The sequence below is a fragment of the Chrysochloris asiatica genome, unplaced genomic scaffold, assembly GCF_000296735.1.
Source record: "Chrysochloris asiatica unplaced genomic scaffold, ChrAsi1.0 scaffold00051, whole genome shotgun sequence".
In the NCBI taxonomy this organism is placed as follows: Eukaryota; Metazoa; Chordata; class Mammalia; order Afrosoricida; family Chrysochloridae; genus Chrysochloris; species Chrysochloris asiatica.
Genome location: NW_006408569.1, coordinates 2,540,481 through 2,558,116, shown reverse-complemented (window position 1 = coordinate 2,558,116; position 17,636 = coordinate 2,540,481). Strand labels below are relative to the sequence as shown.

Here is a 17,636-nt window from a genome sequence, read left to right as displayed (position 1 = left end):
GAATGACTGGTTCTCTTACAGATTCAAATTTGATCATCACTGCACAGCAATGCGAAAGACAGCTGGCATAATGGTGTCGCACACAAACCAGAACCATAACTCTCCTGGGAGGAGGTTCTTATACTCCACTCACTATGTGGCAATGTGGGGCACAGTCTCAGCCTAGGTGAACAACTCAGGAGAATCCCACTCAAGTTAAAAGGGCAGCCCCATATTAATATTGCTGTTGTTGTTAAGTGCCGTTGAGTTGGTTCCGACTCATAGTGACCCTGTGTAGAGTTTCCGAGGAGTGGCTGTTGAGTTTGAAGTGCTCACCTTCAAACAAGACCTCTCGGTCCAGTGTTGACCCTACAACGCCACACCAAGACTGATATTACATGGTGAAAAAGGAATCTTTTTACAACTACCCACCCTGTAACACTGCCATTGAGTTGATTCCAACTCATGATGACCTACCTCACATGCTACAGAAACAATCTTCACAGAAACAGATGGCCAGGCACCACTGAGTGGATTCAAACTACCAATATTTAGGTCAGTAGTCAACCGTAACCCACTTGTACCATCCAGGGACCCTGTTAGATAGCTAGAGATTCTAAGTCTTAAAAATCATCATCATCATGAATGTTGAAAAATGTCCTTAGTTGTATTTGTGCTTCAGGGAGTCGTCTCATCCTAACTTATCTCAGAGGAAGGACTCAAGGCCAACTCTAACCTCTTTTTTTTTTCTTCTTCAAGTTTTTATTGTGAACAGAGTGATAATTTACATGGGAAAACATCGGATTTACACCATTGTTTCATTGTAATGATTACAATTTCCTCCATGCATCATCATTCAACCGTATTTGCTTCCGTTTCCTCTGTTGTTGTTGTTTTTTTTGTGGGGGGGAGTGCTGAGGGTTGGGGTGGGGTATGTGCACAGAAACACTCAGGAACATATAATAATTTAAAGAACCAAAGGGCACATTCTGCAAGCCTGTCTCCTGGCCACCAGTACATATCCATACTCTTTCCATGAGTCTAGAGTCCTCAGCTGCTCGCTCCCTCCATGTCCTCATTTCTGCCTCCATCTCTGGTGTTGCTACTTCTCTGGATAGGGTCCAGCACTCCCTTGATGGCCCTAGGGTCCTCTGTTCCTGGACTGTAAGATTAACTACTACCCTGTTTTGCCATAAAATTTCTACCTTTACAGTTGGGACAGTCTTGATTAAGCATGATAATTACTCACTACTGAATCATAAGAATCTTATTCCCATCCCCTTTCACCAGACCCGTCTAGACAAGATGAAAACTATTCAGTGGGGATTATACATTCCACCGCACACTCTGAAACTAAACTCCCTGTTGAAACCTTGTAAGCCAGTCACTTCGTGCCTTTATTGCCCCCTCATTTTAGGTAGCCAATGTCTAAGTTGCCGTCTCTATCTTCCCTGTATACAGAGGGGATAGGATTGATACTTGATGTGAAGACTTTCTCCCTCTCAATTGGTAATTTGAGCTACTACCTCCATGAGTATAGGTCAAGTTCATCCAACACTAACCTCTTATCTGTGGTCTGGCTTCCAGGTTCTGTTTTGGCCAAGATCTTTCTTTATCAATCACCCCTGAACTTTCCCCCTCCTACCAGTGGCCCATCTATTGTCTCATTCTTCCCAGGCAAAATATGCACTCAAATTTCCCATCCTGAAGAAAACATCCTTATCAGACAAGATTCTAGAAAAAGAAGTCCACACTCTGTTTCAAGCTCTTCACAACTCATTCACTTTTCAAACCACTGCCACGTGATTTCTACCTCGAATTCTCTAGACCTGCTTCCTATTCCTCAATAACCTCATGAATGGATAAATCCAAGGGACACTTATCAGACTGGTCACTCTGTAGCATGTGGCACTGCAGACCGCTCCTTCTGGATTGAAAGTCCCTTCTCATATGATTGATGTGCTCTCTCATTAGCTCTGGGTTTTCTTGCTACCTCTCTAACTGCATCCCCTTGCTTTCTGCTATTTGCTACATTCCTTCTGGCCAGAACACATATTTAGGTATCCCTCAGGATTCTATTGTTGATCTCCCTGGGCTTCAGGCCCATAGATCCATCTGCAAAGTGGAGAACTCAGTGATAGTTCAATAGGAACAAAGCTTCACTCACTTAACTTCCCTCTCTAATGCCAGGCCACTTGCCAGCTGTCCTAGCGTAGTGACCAGCATTGCGATCCTTCACAACACACAGGCTGGAAAAGCAGGGCCTTCACCATCAACTTTCCTTTTCCCACACCCTGACCACATCCAGTCGGCCATCGATAATGTCTTGTCAACTTCTCTCTTGATAAGTGTCCTCTCCTCTCCTTTGCCATGGCCCTAGTCTATGTCTACACTACCTTTGTCCTACTCGGAAGACCTCATAATTGATCTCTTTGTCTCTGGTCCCTCCTCCACTTAAGTAGTCCTCTCCACCAGCCCCAGAGACAGCACGTTTCCTGCATAGTAAAGAACCTTCAAAGCTCCCATTTCCCGCAACATCCAGCCTTATACACAAGTGTAAGAGTTGATGTGGTATGTGGAAGGGACAGACATGCCGATTAAGGTCAGAGAGCCCGCATTTTGAAGGGAATCAGATGAGTCATAAAACCTGGTATATTGTTGTTGCTATCTTATGCCATCAAGTTGATTCGAACTCATAGTGATCCCGTGTGTTATAGCGTAGAACTGCTCCATAAGGTTTTTTCTAGGTTGTAACTGCTGTGGGTTGGAACCGACTCAAAGACACTTAACAACAACAAATCTGTACGGAAGCAAATTCCCAGGCCTTTCTTCCTCGATGCTGCTGGGTGAGTTCGAATCACCAAACTTCCCATTACCAGCCAAGCACCAACTGTTTGCACCACCCAGAGACCTAGTAGATGCTCAGTAAATATAAATTATCTTCCTTTTTCCCACACAGTACAGCCGCAATGTGCAATCCCAGGCTCCTCTACGTCATCTTCTCTAACCCTATGCTCTGGACACATAGGAAGCTTAGCTACAACCCTGGCACGGCACTTTCTTTCCTCTGCTTCCACTGTTAGCCTAGCCGAGAATGTCATCTCTCATCCCTTTCAACCTGATGAAATCCAACTCATATTTTGAAACCCAGGTCAAATGTCAGTGCTTCCATGAAGTTTTTACAATATCCTCAAGGCTTCATGTTTACTCCATTTGGGTATTTGGTTATTTCCTACTCCCGGCCTTCATTCATAGCTACTTGACTGTGAGCTCTTAAGTATAGGGACTACATTGTGAGCACCGTGCTGTTTTCTTTAACCTCAGCAACTACCATCAAAAAATATGTGTTGGACCAAATTGAACAAAACTCTGCACAGATAGTTAAGTTTTGAAATCTAAAGGACAACCAGTTAAAGCACATTTTAGAATTTAATGAAATATACATTTTCATAGTCAATAACCAGATAATACAAGTTAACTGTAACAAAAACATATGCAATGTTTATACAGGGGCTTCAGAGAATAATAGAAAAATGGAATGAAAATATCATGGGACTTTTCCACAGCTTTTGGGAAGCCCTCTAGACTGTGCCAAGCTCTATTTTAAGCACTTTACATATGTTGTTGTTGTTATGTGCCGTGGAGTCAGTTCTGACTCATAGTGACCCTGCACAGAGTTTCCGAGGCTGCAAACCTTTACGAGAGCAGAAAGCCTCATCTTTTTCCCACGGAAAGGCTGGTAGTTTCGAATTAGCAGGTTGATTTGTAACCACTGCGTTACCAGAGCTCCTTACATATATTAACTCATCGAATCTTGACAACAGTCCTGTGAGGTGGGTGGAGCTATTATTTATGTTCAATAAGGAAACTGAAGCTCAGGGAAATGAATGGGACTCCGGGTGGTGCAGCTGGTTAAGCAACACTGACTACCAGCTGGAAGGCTGGTGGTTTGAACCCACCCAGTGGTCCCTCACAAGATGAGACTGGGACTGGCAATCTGAAAGTTTTTCAAACATAAAGTTTATAGACAATGATCTTCATGATCTCCCTCAGCATCATCATTCTATGATTTTATTATAGTTCCTGGTGTGGTGCTTTAGGATCAGCAATGGATTGCAAGGTCATTTGAACTGCAAGGCCAGTGGTTCAAACTCACCAGCAGCTCCTCGGAAACCCTAGACTGGGTCACTCTGAGTCGACACCAAGTCTACGGCACTTAACAACAACAACATTATATTGTTTGTGAGTCCCCAAATGTTGGTCTTGTGTTTCAATAAAAATTCCCCCCATAGTGGTTGCCCGAAGACCCTCAATGAGATGCACCGACACAGTGGCAGCAACAATGGGCTTAAACACAGCAATGATTGTGAGGATGACGCAGAACTAGGCAGTGTTTTGTTCTGTTCTACGTAGAGTTGCTATGAGTTGGAACCAACTTGACAGTACTGGTGTCATGTGTACTCCATTTGGTAAACATGTGGCATCGTAGGATAAGCACTGGACCACAGGGTCAGTTAGAACCACAAGATCGGCAGTTTAAACTCACCAGCCGCACCTCAGCAACCCTATACAGGGTGGCTATGAGTTAGAACCAACTCGATGACACTTAATAACAGCAACAACAACAATAATCAGTCGTTTAAGGAGCCTTCGTATTGCAGTGGGATAAACATTAGGCTGCTAAATGAAAGGTCGGCAGTTTGAACCAAGCAGCTGCTCCTCAGGAGTAAAGATTTTCAGCCTTGGAAACCCTCTGTCCTATAGGGTCCCTGGCAGTCGGAAATCGACCCATCAGCAGCTTTTTCAGTGTTAACAGTTTAAATAGCCCCCTCACCAACTTACATTTCTCTTGTTATTGACTGTTCAAATTTATTATTCACACTGTCTGAGTTAACCTTTTGAATTAACAAGTGCTCAGTTTAAGAGGTTGAAACAGGGCTTTAAACTGGTTCATATAGGCTTGCTCCCCAATCCCTCCTGAGAAGTTACATTTCCGTCTCAGATGTACTGATTCACAAGCTACATTTTAACAAGAACCCCCCTACATCTAACAAGGGATCTTGTTAAAATGTAGACTCTGATTCAGTACATCTGAGATGGAAATGCAACTTCTCAGGAGGGGGTTGAACTACAATGAATGGGTTCAAAGTTCTTGGTTTAACTGTCTTTCTGATCAGAATGCTCTGTTCTGCTGCCGCCCATGAACAGATTAAACTAGTTCCCAAGAATCAAAGGTTATAAATGACCTAACAGGGAAAGATGGGATCACTATTGTAAATAGTACTTCAGGTGCTAAATTGGTTATTTGAACCAAATGGATAGGACGTTATTGTCAACAACTGTTTTGCATCTCCATGGAAATAAAAGAACCATATTAATCACTGAGCAGTCTGCAAGGGTCTTGTTTAGAGGGCTGTTTTCTTAAAATGTTTCCTGGCTTATAATTAGCTCATACATCTGATTGATGTAGAAAAAAGAGGGGGGAGTCAAAAACCCAGCAACTTTCAAAGCTACTGTTCTTGAGAAAATTCCACTCCAAAGTTGGTAACTTTGGAGTCAGTGCCCACAGAGAGGAATGAAGCTTCCGGGCCCTAGGAAGTCCTGCCGCCAAATGGGTTCTGTACCTCAGTACAAAGAGGCCCATCAGGCTGGGAGGCAGGCAACAGGACCAGTGTGGACTCGGAGCTCTAATTGGCAGTGATTAGAGAACAAAATGAAAAGTGAAATAAGAGCACAGCAGGTAAATTAGGGGAACAGTGGAGGCCACAAAGGTAACCCTTGGAACATGTAATCAAGGTGATTAAGAACTCGCGCTGCTCCACCTTGTTACTCAGCAGCTTGCCAGCTCGTTGTGTACATTGCCTTCACAATCACCGGTGATTGTGTGAACTTTTAAGTAGGCTCCATCTTACCAAATCTGTGACAGTCAACCCCAACCGGGCAGTTACACAGGGCAAAAGGGAATGTGAGCCCATAGGCTGACACTCCATGAAGAGACTAGATTTGAAAAATGCCAACCTGCAAAGGAGCTGGGTGACTTCAGGATTCATGGAACCTGCCAAGTCACCTAGCATATACTCAGGGTTGCCGATAAGCCAACTCAAACCATCTAGTCAGTCAGCGTGGCAACAGTAGTGAGGTTGGCCCAGGATTAGGCAGTGTTTCGTTCTGCTGTGCATAAGGTCGTTAGGAGTTGATACCAACTCGATGGTACCTAACAGGCAGGATGCAAATTAACTCAATTCAAATCAACAAATTATACAGACCTATTATATGCCAGGGAGTCTTGGTGTGGTGCTGTAGGATCAGCCCTGGACTGCTAACCACAAGATCGGCAGTTCAAACCAACCCCTGGTGTAGCACTGTAGAATAAAAGCACTGTTTGAAATGGCAAGGTCGGTGGTTCAAACTCACCAGCCGCACATGGTAACCCTATGCAGGGTCACTATAAGTTGGAACCTACTCGATGGCACACAATAACAATAACTTATGCCATACACAAATGCAAACAACTGAAAATGAAGACCAAAGACAGAAGAGCATACTGGTAGTTGTTGTTAAGTCCCATCAAGTCAATTCCAACTCATAGCGACCCTGTATAGGGTTTCCGAGAAACAGCAGGTGGGTTTGAACCTCTGACCCTGCTGCTCAAAACGACCTGTCAGTCTAGTGCTTATCCTACAGCCATAAAAGCCAAGAAATAGAAGGCAGCCATAGTGTCTGACTTCAAACTGAAGAGATGTCATTCAACTCGCTTCCTAACCTTGGGAAAGTTGCTTAACCTTTCCTAGGCTCAGTTTCCCTCTCTGGGCACAAATTAAATGTAAAGTCCATTAAGTTAAGTTCACTGGTTTGAACCTACCCAGCGGCACTGCAGAAGGAAGGCCTGGTGATCTAGTTCCATAAAAATACCAGGCAAGAAAACAGTTCTGTAATATGTGTGATCGCCATGAGTAGCAATTGACTGAACGGCTACATGTTTGCTTTGGGTTCATCTGGCTGTGGTCAGAATCAAAGGAAGTTTATTTACAATCCTGTAAATGAAGGGTTGTGTGTCTGGCAGCCATACATGCTGTATGTTCTTGAGGCATATAGTAAGGTTATTACCCATCTTTGTGTCCTGAACTTCAAGAATGCAATGAAAATTCTGGTCATCTCCGCAGACTTCATACAAATACATGTGTACTTTAAGTCTAAATGGTGTCTTCAAAGGTCATGGACTTGGAGAGCCAGACACAAAGGAACACACAAACACACACTCATGCTACAATGTCTCACAGGGATGTGCATAAGACATTCTAAAAGCACACAAGGCAAAACATCGAATTCTGGGAAAATAGTTGAGGGGGCAGGCCAGAAAAAATACAGAGGAGGTAACAGTCGAGCTTGGTCAGGATGGATGAGTAGACCAAAGATCTCCCACTGGACTCTGTTTCTGCTATGTTCCAGGATTTATTGGTGGACAGGTGACCACACGTGGCAAAAAAGGTTAGGTGCTCAGCTACTAAACAATCAAAATCAAAACCAAACTCACTACCATCTAACTGATTCTGACTCCTACTGTTTGGGGGGCCGTCAAGTCATTTTAACTCATAGCAGTCCTTAAGTACAACAGAATGAAACATTTCCCAGTCCTGCACCATCCTCACAATTATTGCCACTACACTAATAAATCATGTTGATTTTCTTCCTGTGTTTTGATGGCCCTCGATTTTACCAAGCATAAAGTCTTCTCTAGGGGCTGGTGCCTCCTGATAACATGTCTAAAGTATGTGAGACAATGTCTCGCCATTCTGGCTTCCAAGGAGCATCCGGACTGTACTTCTTCCAGGATAGATTTGTTCATTCCGAGATTGTAAATCTTCACAGGAGCAGGCAGTGTAGTTTTTCCCTGGAAGATTGGCTGGTGGGTTTGAGTCACGAACCCTGCAGTTATCACCCAATGTGTAATCCACAGCACTACTAATTAAAAGAGTAATGATTCAAACCTACAGAGTCACCTCGAAGAAAGGCCTGGCACAGAGTCTGTCTCCATCAGTCAGAATCAGCTTAATGGCAACTGGTTTGTTAAAAAAAAAATCAAATGTTACACCCTGCCCTGTCCTACTCTCTTCTTGCTGAGACCGGGAATACACTATCAGCTCATTAAAAATATTATTTATTCAATAAATGTTTGCTGATTTATTAAGCAGTGAGTATTTGGAGAGGAAAAAAAAAAAAAGACTCAGCCCCTACCCTCAAGTGGCTCCCATCCTAATTGAGATGCACAGCTCTCTAAAGTGCAATTCGGATGCTTTTAGAACACAAAGCTTCTTTTGCTGCAGTATGAGGAAATCTTGGAAAGCTGAGGGGTAGCATTCAGAATGTTAATTCCAGCTGTACCACTCTGTTATGCAACTCAATGAAATCTTACCAAATCTATGGTTTTCAGCTCCAATTTGTTCCTATCTCCATCTCTCTAGCCCATCTTTTGGGGTGGTAAGAATTTTCCTATCTGCCTCCTGGGATGGCTAGAAGATCAAATGTAATAGCCATAGCAAAATACAGGCAGGTTCTCCCTAAGTTACCTGAGTGAGGAGCATTATCATCCTCTGAGAAGCTCAAACCATGATTGCTGCAACTAGAGGATTCTGTGTCTCTTGCTTTAATTGCAACTGCCTACTGCCATTAATAATCAGAAGGGCAGGGAGACAAGTATGTTGGGATTGCAGACCCTTCTGGCTTCCTAGAGAGAAAAATATAGAGTATTTGTTAAGAAATGGACTACTTCTGCCTTGGGTTTTAAAAGCTAATTGATCTATATTTGCCTAAAATAGTGGAGAAAATACGAAGGAGAACCAGGAATCTGAGAAGTAAATGGGTGGCCTCCATAAACGACTACTTCCATTATCAGGAGACCAGAAGAAATGGATGGTTCCCAGCTGAAAGTTTTCATCAAGGACCCAACAAATAGGCCCTGATCAAAAGGAGGGGAAACTGTGGAACAGAACTTTAAACTTATGCAGAAACCTAACTTACTGGATCCATTGAAACTGGTGAAGGCCAAATATAGTGCTCAGAAATAATCTTTACACCTGAAACCACAAATATCCTAAGATGCAATTGTTAAACTAAATAGCAGTTTAACTCAATTAGTAAAGAATGTTTATCTTTAGCATATAGACCTCTTATGTGTGTGTCAGCTGCTGACAATTTGTCTAAAGCACAGATGAGACCTTTAAGTAGCAGAGTGCCTAAATGAATGTTGAAGAAACAATTTGGGTGGAGATAGTGAGAATGGTAATAACATGTGAACTGATAATAATAATGAAAAAGAACATGGAACTCTAGGTTCTAAGGCTGAGTCCCTCACTTACTGGGTGTGTGACTCCAGGCAAGTTCCTTCAGTCTTCTTAGCCTCATCTACAAACCAGAACTATTTGTAGTATCAGCCACAGTGATGCTGCAAGAGATGATATGGCCATGCTTTGGCATGTTTCTGTTGTAGTTGTTGTTGTTGAGTGCAGTTGAGTCGATTCTGACTCATAGCACCCTGTATAGGGTTTCTGAGGAGCAGCTGGTGGGTTTGAACCACCAACCTTGTAGTTCACAGTCCAGTGCTTATCCTACAGCGCCACATCAGGAGTCTCTGGCATGTCATTAGTACTAATAATATAGACTAGGAGAGGGCTAAGTCCTGGTGTGGCACTGGACTTTGAACCTTAAGGTCAGCAGCTCACACCCACCTCCTTGGAAGCATGTGTGTGCTAAGTGCCATCGGTCGGTTCTGACTCATAGCGACCATGTTTAGGGTTTCCGAGGAGCGACGGGTGAGTTTGAACCTCTGATCTTGCAATCCGGTACTTACCCTACAGCGCCTCACCAGGAATTCAGGATCACTACGAGTCAGAACCAACTTGATGGCACTTAACAACAACAACCAACAACAGGGAGAGGGAAAAACTCCCACCAAAACACAGAAGGATGGTCAGGGAGCCACTGCTCTGCATTAGACTGATATTGAGCACCTAACTGTGTTTTCTCTTGAAAAGGACAAGCTAACATTTCCCACCTACAACTACATCTCTATTGGTCTATAGTGGAGATGTGGGGAGAACTCTGTCCTGGCTCATTGGGAAAGAGCAAAAGGCAAGTGACTGGTGGAGGCTGACTTTCTCAGGAAATCATAGGTACCCTATGTTCTGCATTATCAGACCTCATGTGAGCAATGGAGACTTTCTTTCCCTTCCACCCCACTGCTGAATATCTCACACATCCTTTGTCACCCAAATCAGCAGTGAAAGACACTGTCAGCCACCACTCCCAACCCCCAACATCCAGCCCCCAGTCATTCAGCAAATAGGTTGCTTAATTAAATATGCCACTGAATGGGCTATAGAATTCTATTGCCTATTCTGACAGGTGAAAGACAGAAGGGACAATTTCCTGGGTTTTTATTTAAGATGTATTTTCTATGTATCCTCCACAAAGGGTGTCCCAGGCTGCATTAATTTTTATAAGATTTTTTTCCCCTAAGCCCAACTCTATACATAATGAGCTAGTTGATGAAAACAAGTCTAAAGTCAGTAATGCTCCCATTGTCCCCACACTGAGAACCACCGTGCAATGGGTGGATTAGGCCATTATGAACAATTCAGATGGTATTGCAAAACGGGGTTGGAAAATAGCCTCTCCTCCTGTCACTTTCAGTGGTAAATGCCTTCGGACTTGGAGGGGGAAGCATTCCCCAGTATCAATTGGCAGTGTGACATCTGTACACAGCAGACAGGACTAATAAGTGCCAAACATACTGAATGTAGAGGTTAAATGAATATTGTTAAACGAATACTTGCTTAACCTGGTATTCGCCCAGCTTTGAAAAGCAAATGATGGATGCTCAGAGCACAGAGGGATAGGTTTCTGGAACATTCCGTTAGAAGCATACCAATTTGAGGACTGGCCTCTTTGGTAGCACCAACTGCATGTGATGTATACAAAAGGCACTACTTGGCGAACTAAGTGTGACTGAAGAGTTTACCTTTCTGAAATAAATGTGAAAGAAAAGCAAGGCTAACATCATCGTTCTCTTTGGATCAGTTGGAGAGCTGGGGCAGAACTGTAATTGACATGCTGCCAGAAACCTGCATTTCCATAGTCAAGCGCTTGACCTGACAAATAACAGAACTTACAAAAGAGCCCTCTCCAGCACCCCCTTTTCCTCTGTTTGTAGTTTAAACTGCTGGACATATTTGTGGCTGGAATGGCAACAATATATTGATACAGCCCACCCAGAAGCTTACCAAGTAGCTTAGCAACTATTTTTATTTCTTTAGGCTTTTTTTTTTTTTTTTTTTTTGAAGTAGAGAAAAGAAAAAGAGCTTTGTCAAAGTGACTGTCACGCCGTGTATTTCTTTCCACTTTGTGGGGATGAGGATGAGAAGGGGGCTTGGCCACATGTTCATTGTGAGCTATAAGGCAGCAGGAGGTGTCCCCCCTCTTCTTTGGAAGGCACTGGGCAGACTGGCTGCCCTAGATGACACTTAGAGCTCATAGGTAATCTGGTGTCAGGTATTTAAGAAAAAGAGATTGAGGGAAGCCATTTCTATCAAGGCAAAGGTCCCCCTGCTTGCTTGTTACTGGCTTTGCACAATACAGAGAGATAAAAGACTACAAAAGACAGGGCCCCAAGTCAAGGTGATCACCTCTCCCTGAAAGTGCAGAAAGCAGAACCCTGCTATAGGTCGACCCTAAAGCTTGACTAGATGGTTGGGAGTGATTCATTCTGATTTCTGAACCCAAGGATTAGAGAAAGGAAGACTGGGAAGGTGGCCTTCCTCACAGACATCGGAGGAAGTGCATGAAACGTTTGGACAAGGGTAACAATGAAAAAGCTACAGATCAAACCAAAAGGCTTGCAAGCAGAGAAATGGTGGAGCAATCCAAGGAGGTGAGGAAATAGCTGGAGGCTTCAGATAACTGCTGTTGAGAATCAGTGTAAAGTGAAATCTATGATACATAAACACCCACTCTGGTCATCGATAGGAATAGCTGGGGTCAGGGGGCAAGATCAGTTGCCTATACTCAGAAGTTGGTGCAAGGCCTGAGCTGCTCGTCCATTGCATTAGAATCGAGTAGCCTTTAGGATTTGACAGTACTCCAACTCTATCCTCACAGGGAACCGCAACAATAAGGATGCCCTGTTTCTACCCCCACCCGCCAGGGTATTCCGTATTACGGTGAGTAGTAATATGGAACTCATTTTAAACTCTTTTTGAAATGAGTTCTTATTAACTTATGAACACTTGGTAACAAAATTCAGAGTTAATTCTTATCAAAGTGATCTGACTAAGAAATCTTGTCTGCTCCCCGCTTCCCCCAAAAAATCCCTCAATGATAAAGATAGATACTGTTTTAAATAAAGGAATAGTTTTTACTGTTAATAACTGAAATTCCGAAGCATTTTTTCATAACTCTAATGAAATCATGTAAGGGCAGTGGTGGTTCCGCAGGACAATCCTTACCTTCCATGCAGGAGGACGTGGTTCAATCCCTGGCCAACCACTGCATATACAGCAACCGCCTATCTGACAGTGGAGATTTGCATTTTGCTATGATGCTGAACAGGTTTAAGTGAAGCTTATAGACTAAGGAAGAAAGGCCTGGTGATCTCTTTTCAAAAATCTGCCTATGAAAACCCAACGGATCCATCTACCATGGGAATAACTGCTGGGATGGGCAGAATTTCATTCCATTGTGCATGGAGTCAAGGGACAAGAGAAGGCATGGCCCTCATCTTAGACCCTCCAACTTCTCCTATCCCAGGAGCTTAATTCTCAAAGTCTAACAGTGGAGCTGGAGAAAGTCGCAATGGAGAGTCTAAAGCAGTCCACTTCTAAGGACTTGTCTTACTGTATGCCAAGCAAGGTCCTAGCACTTGACAACATAAACTCATTTCAACTTCACAGCAACCTATGAGGTTGAGCTGTTTTATCCATGAGGGAACGAGCCACAGAAAGTTCAAATGACTTGTCCAAGATCACTAAGTTAATAAAATGGTAAAGATTCATATATCAAGAATTCAGTTTCAGAGTTTGTCCTTAGCCAATGTGTCATAATTTCTCAGAGGGGCTGACTCTGTCCAGTTGCTACTGTGAAGTGTCATAGAGTCAGTTCCAACCCATAGCGACCCTGTAGGTTACTGAGGAGCATTTGCTGAGCTTGAACCGCTGGCCTTGCGGTTGAAACTGACTTTGCAGGCCAGCCATTAGGCCCAAGTAATTTCTGTTTCCATTCCTTCCACTAGTCCGGAGCTGTGTCTACCTTCATCCCTACCCATGGTCTCTGAGAGGACTCCTTTGTGATTTTAGGGCTGCACCCCTTTCAGCCCTGTGAACTTGTACTTGAAGAACTGAAAAGAAGGGTTCCTGGCAGCTCCCCAGCTCTGTCTGGGCTCCCGATATGTGTTCTATCACTTTCAAATACATCCAGATTATTACCCCAATACTTCACCTGAACGGTCCTAATGAAATATGAGTGGATATTAACTAAGCTGTAAAATCCATAAAAATGCTGCTTTACAAGAGACATTTACCTATGAATCAGCAGTTGGATTAATTCATTATTTAGTAGGCTTGTTATTTATAGCATATTACAGCTTGGTAAATTATTTATATGTGCTTGTTTCGGTGCATGATTTTCCCTTAAGAGAAGGAAAATGTTTATCAGCCACACGCAGGGATGTTGCTTTGTTAAAATAGCCTGGAAGACTTTCTCTTTCTTACTTCCTGCACTACATTTCCATCTGTAAGGCCCAGGGGTTGACAGAGCTGTACTCAAATCAGGCATTTAGCCTTTATGAAGGCAGTGATAACCGCTGTAGGGCAGCTGTACCCAACGTGTGTTTGACCAGACACGACTAGGTCTGTGGGATGTTCTTGATGTTGCTAAGTGCCGTTAAGACAGTTCCTACTCATGGTGACCCTGTGTGGGGTTACTGAGAAGCAGCTGGTGGGTTTGAGCTGTCGACCTTTTGGTTCACAATCCAGTGCTTACCCGATAGTGCCACACCAGTAGTCTAGGTCTATGGGATAGACCTTAAATAACAATTCTGAGTCCATCACTTTGATGAATACAGGCACATCATTTTATTACACTTGGCTGTATTGTACTCCCCAGATACTGGGGTGGGCGGGTGACTTGGCTGTATTGTACTTCGCAGATATTGGGGGGGGGGTTCTTTGTTTGTTTGTTTTGACTTGTTTTAATGAATTAGAGGTCTCTGGCCACCCTGTGTAGAGCAAGTCTAGTGTTTCCATTTTTTCAACAGCATGTGTTCACTTCAGGTCCCCCAGTCTCATTTAGACAAATTTCACAGTGTTTCGAACTTTCTTTTTTAATAATGTGATTGCACACTGAATTGACTACCCAAAAATCCAGTGCCATCGAGTCAACTCCAACTCCCAGCGACCCCGCATAAGGTTTCAAAGGCTGTAAATCTTTACAGGTGCAGAAAATCTCACCTTTCTCCTGAGGAGAGGCTGGTGGGTTTGAACCGCCCACCTTGAGGTCAGCACCACTTTTGTTTGTTGAGATGTGCCATGGAGTCGATTCTGACTCATAGAGACCCTGTACAGGGTTTCCGAGGCTGTAAATCTTTACGGGAGCAGAACGTCTCCTCTTTCTCCCACGGAACAGCAGGTAGTTTCGAACTGCTGACCGTGATGTTCGCAGTCCAATTCGTAACCACTACGCTACCAGAGCTCCTTCTACAGCACCACTAGGGTTCCTTAAATAGCCTACAGTATAATGTAAACATCACTTTTATATACAATTGTTGTTGTTGTTGTTAATTACCTTGGAGATGATTCCAATTCACAGTGACCTTGCACAGGGTTTCTGAGGCTGTAAATCTTTATGGGAGCAGAAAGCCTCATCTTTCTCCCGCGGAACGGCTGGTGGTTTAGAACTGCTGACCTTGAGGTTAGCAGCCCGATTCGTAACCACTACACTACCAGAGCTCCTTTTTATACAGTAGGAAACCCAAAAATTCATGGGATTTTCACTTTATTGTGGTTGGTTGGCAGTGGTTATGTGCTGTGGAGTCGGTTCCGACTCATAGTGACCCTGGTACAGGGTTTCCGAGACTGTAAATCTTTACGTGACCAGAAAGCCTCATCTTTCTGCCTCAGAATAGCTGGTAGTTTCGAACTGCTGACCTTAAGGTTCACAGCCCGATATGTAACCACTCTGCTACCAGAGCTCTGAACCCAAAGGTGAAATATCTCAGAGGTAGGTCAGTACTGTGTTAAAGTCAGTTTCAGAGTTGTGGAGCTTCTCAAAGCCTTTAACATACACATGTGCCTCTCAGATCTCCAAGAGGAGGGTACAGAATGAATCAGAGTTTCGTTTTGTGGTGAAAAGATACATAACAAAATTATACTGCATTCAGCAATTTTTCCCCATGTATGTTTTAGTGACAATGACTAAATTATTCATGTTGTTGTTGTTGTTAAATGTCATCGAGTCAGTTCCAACCCATAGCGACCCTGTATAGGGTTTCCAAGGAGAAGCTGGTGAGCTTGAACCACCAACCTTGCAGTTTAAGCGACTTTGCAGTCTGATGCATTAGCCCACAGCGCCACACCAGGAGTTCTTTGTGGAGTACAACCATTATCACTATCCTCCAAATGGTTCCACCAGGAATTGCTGTTCTCTAAGGAGCTCTGGTAGCATAGTGGTTACCAATCGGGCTGCGAACCAGAAGGTCAGCAGTTCGAAACTACCAGCTGCCCCGCAGGAGAAAGATGAGGCGATCTGCTCCCGTAAAGATTTACAGCCTCGGAAACCCTATTCAGGGTCACTATGGGTCGAAACCGACTCGACGGCACTTAACAACAACAACAAATGCACAAAATCTCATGCGACTAGAAAGCACTGCAGGGGCAATTCTGTAAGGAAAAGTACTCTTCTTGTTTAAAGGGACTTTCCATTTGGTAAATTTGGTAAAGTGAACATTGACATTTTGTCACCCAAAGAGAAATTTAAAAATGGAATGGTCAACATGAATCAATCAATCAATGTAAGACGGCAGGACTTTAGTCAAGCTATTCCTAAGATCTGCACTACACTGGTTGTTTGTTCATGGCTCACAATTTTAGTCATGTCTTCATTATGACAAGGGCTGGCTGCAGCCTTCGTTGGTCTCACCATAAGCGCATGACAAATACCAGGCCCCAGCAGACATGAGGATAAGCATCAAATCTTAAGTAGCAATCGCCTATTCCAGACCTTTCCTTTCTAGGCTATTTCTTCCAAGAAAAGCAGAAAAGCAAACAGTATATTATTGGGCAAAGAAGTCTGGAGTCTGGCCATAAAATTAAATGATGGCAGAAGTCAGAATAAAAAGGGTAAAAGACTTTGACATGCAGGGAATGTTTGAAGCCAGACTTTGAGGGACTGACTGCCCTGGGGTGTGAACAGTTTGTTGGGTAAAAACGGCAGCCTGAACACCTGCGAGAATGTCTAGTCTCCACTCTCTTGGCACTCTGGGTATTTTTGTCTTATTGTAACTATTTTTATTCAAAGATTTGTTCTCCAGGAAATGTATATAAGGGGTACTGTTAGGGTTTTAATTTAAAAATTCATTACTTTGGATTTGCTGTTTTTGGTGAATGTGAGTTTGCTGCATTCATAATGGTCATTAGGTTTTGTTTTGTTTTGTTTTTCTTCATTTGAAGGACATCTGGTTTTATTAAAATTCATAACAACATCGTCTACTTAACAGAAACTGATTTCATAGCAATCATTGTTGAAATTCATCTCTTATTTAAGGGATACCTATCCACCTGGCGTGGCGCTGTGGGCTAATGCGTCAGACTGCAAAGTTGTTTGAACTGCAAGGTCGGTGGTTCAAGCTCACCAGCTGCTCCTTGGAAACCCTATACAGGGTCGCTATGGGTCAGAATTGACTCGACGGCACTTAACAACAACAACACCCACTACCACCATAGTGCTGTAGGATAAGCTGCTAAACCCACCAGCAACTCCTTGGAAACCCTATACAGGGTCGCTATGGGTCAGAATTGACTCGACGGCACTTAACAACAACAACACCCACTACCACCATAGTGCTGTAGGATAAGCTGCTAAACCCACCAGCAACTCCTTGGAAACCCTATACAGGGTCGCTATGGGTCAGAATTGACTCGACGGCACTTAACAACAACAACACCCACTACCACCATAGTGCTGTAGGATAAGCTGCTAAACCCACCAGCAACTCCTTGGAAACCCTATACAGACTAGGTCGCTATGAGTCGGAACCTACTCAACAACACTTGACAACAACAACAATCGGTGACAATAAGAGACCTCTGGTTGCACTGTGGGACAAGCACTGTATTGCCGACCACAAGGCTGTGTAGGTTCAAACCCACCGGTGACTCCATGGTACAAAGATGAGACTTTCTGCTCCCATAAAGACTGACAGCCTCAGGGTTGCTAAGAGTCAGAGCCGGCTCGATGTTCTCAAGCATTAAAGAACTTTAGACACCTGAAACAATTACCAAGAGTAATTGAGATTGATATCGAAATTTAAAGAGACAGTATAGACATAAAACCAAACGGCCACCACTCGTCTGTCTGTCGTGCTGTGGTGGTTTGAGTTGCTGTGATTCTGA

General features: G+C 43.5%; 1 protein-coding gene across 2 annotated transcripts in view; it reads right to left on the bottom strand.

Annotated features, from left to right (window-relative positions):
- HS6ST2 (heparan sulfate 6-O-sulfotransferase 2) overlaps positions 1 to 17,636 on the bottom strand; it is a 460,411-nt gene that overhangs the window by 259,023 nt on the left and 183,752 nt on the right. The window lies entirely within an intron of this gene.